General features: G+C 49.4%; 1 protein-coding gene across 20 annotated transcripts in view; it reads left to right on the forward strand.

Annotated features, from left to right (window-relative positions):
• Positions 1-2,500, forward strand: part of LOC122249834 (uncharacterized) — a 185,611-nt gene that overhangs the window by 72,175 nt on the left and 110,936 nt on the right. The window lies entirely within an intron of this gene.

Here is a 2,500-nt window from a genome sequence, read left to right on the forward strand (position 1 = left end):
AAATTTCCCACAAAAAAGTCGACAGGAGCGAGTGAATGTCTTTTCATGATATACCGGTTTTCACATAACCAATAATATTTTTCCTCCCCGCTAAGGCATTGCATTTATTGCGCGGCGATATATAAAAGCTTGCAATTTGATCGCTCCGGAGGCAATGCTCTTGACTGACGTATGATAATGAACAAGATGAGAGGCGTGTGTGGATGCAGGCTGGGCGAGGAAGGTGTCCAGGTATATCTAGCATGTGTGTCTACGTGCGTGTGTGGGAATGTGCGTGTACGTGTGTGTGTGCGTAGATGCTGGGCTGACAGGTGCTCATTACAAAGTTTAGTTGTGTTCACTGATATGCAAGGCGATCGTGCTGCCGATGTGTGTGTGTGTGTGTGTGTGTGCGCGCGCGTATGCTGGTGTGCATGAGTGTTCGCGACATGAATTGTTCCGTTGCTTCGGCGGGTATAGTATGCGAGTGGGTGTCATGCGCATCAAGACTCATCAAAGTTATATTCCCTCTCTCGCCAAATTTAGAATTTACATCACCATGACGTAATTATATGTCCCTCCCCCCTCTCCCTCCACGTGCGCGCGTGATGTCATTCGGCTTGGCATTTCGACTCTGATTGTTGCGTGATGGTAATAAACAACGCGCCTGCAACACCCCCATCTCTCTCTCTCTCTCTCTCCTACTATCTATCTGTTGATCTATTTATCTATCACTCTCTCTCTTCCTCCCCCTCTCTTTCTCTATCTATTTATCTCTCCCCTCCTTCCCCCTATTTCTCTCTCTCCCTCCTTCCCCCCTTCCCCTCTTTTCTCCATGCCCCCCACTCTCCCGCATACGTTGCTACGTGGGGACACAGGACACTGGAGGAATGGTCGCTCCAAAGGGGTGAAATGGATACCAAGGAGCTGGTCATTGGCAGGGGGCGGGGGGAGGGGGGAGACAGACTGTTGGGGGTTCTCTTGTTGCTACTGCGGTGCATTGGCAGGGGAGGCGGGGAGGGTACGCGGCTTTTTAGGACTCTTGAGTGCAAGGGAGAGAGAGAGAGAGAGAGAGAGAGAGAGAGAGAGAGAGAGAGAGAGAGAGAGAGAGAGAGAGAGAGAGAGAGAGAGAGAGAGAGAGACATATCAGGCAGAAATGCAATGAGACAAACTCATTAAAACAATGAAATGCCGATGACTAGAAAGACAAATATCGCACAAGACATAACTTAGACATCGCCTTCTCTTCATCATCCTCCAACTCGTTCCCCGTCCTCCCCCCCTTCCCCCTCTTCCTTTCCTTTCCATTCTATCCATCCATCCATTTCTTCCCCCCTTTCCCCTTCGTCTCTTACCCTCTCTTACCCTCCACCTCTTTCTTCCACCTCTTCTCCCCTCTCCCCCTTTCCTCCTACCCCTTCCCCTCCCCCTTCCAGAGGACCCAGGGAACTCATCTTCTAATGAAAATCCCTGTCAAGTTTGCGAATTCTGAGAGCACACCCGCGCGAGAACCCGAGGCTATTGTTTAGATACTCGAGGAACCGTCGCTTCGGAAACGGTTTTGGCCGAATTGCATCTCTTTCCTCTTTTATTCTCCTTCGCCTCTCCTCTTCTTCTTCCTCCTTCTTTCTTCCTCTTCTTTCTTCCCTGACTCTTTATCCGCTTTCTTCTCCTTTTCCTCCATCTCCTCCTCGAACCTTTCATCCTCATTCTTTGCCGAAATACACATCTCTCTATTTTCTTCTATTTCCTCACCTCATCCTCTTCCTTCCTCTTTTCTCCTCATTTCTTCGCCTCTCTCTCCTTCATCTCTTTTATCCTCCTCGTACCTTCCACCCTCTTTCTTTGCCGAAATACACCTCCTTCGTCCACCCTCTTCCCTCTTTTCTCCTCTTCTTCCATCCTCCGCTTTCTTTATATCAGCCTCATTCTCCTTCCTTTCCTTTTCTATTCCAGGCAGAATATCGAGGGAAGAGGACAAGAGGTGGGAAGGAATGGAGGGAGGGAGGAGGGTGGAGGGGGGAAGGGAGTGGACGTGGTTTAGAGAGGGAAGAAAAGAAGGTAAAGGGGGAAGGGGGGAAGGCGAGAAAAGGAAGTGGGAAGGAGTTGGGTAGGTAGGTAGGGAGGGAGGAAACGAGGGGATAGGGAGAGGGAAAGAGGTGGGTGGGTAGGTAGGTAGGTAGGTAACGATGGGATAGGGAGAGGGAAGGAGTCAGGACGAAAGGGGAGGAGGGGAAAGAAGATAGGGAGGGAAGGTGGCAGCTGGCAGATCCAGAAATCAGAGGCGCAAGCGGAGACCATGGCTCTATGGCAAGATGGTGAATTGCATTGATAGATTTTGAAGTCGCATCTTGAGCTTCCTTTTACTATTTTTTCCTCACCCGGAAGTTGTAATACAGCTTACATTGGTTTTACTGCCTGCTGTGTCTTCGGAGGGTATGCCATATAAGGCACATTAGTCAGCCATGTATTCCGTTGCTTTTGACTACATTGATTAAATTTCTGAATACAAGGATAGATA

Source organism: Penaeus japonicus, unplaced genomic scaffold (genome assembly GCF_977035675.1).
Source record: "Penaeus japonicus unplaced genomic scaffold, GWHDUDI00000001_assembly GWHDUDI00000010, whole genome shotgun sequence".
Taxonomy (NCBI): Eukaryota; Metazoa; Arthropoda; class Malacostraca; order Decapoda; family Penaeidae; genus Penaeus; species Penaeus japonicus.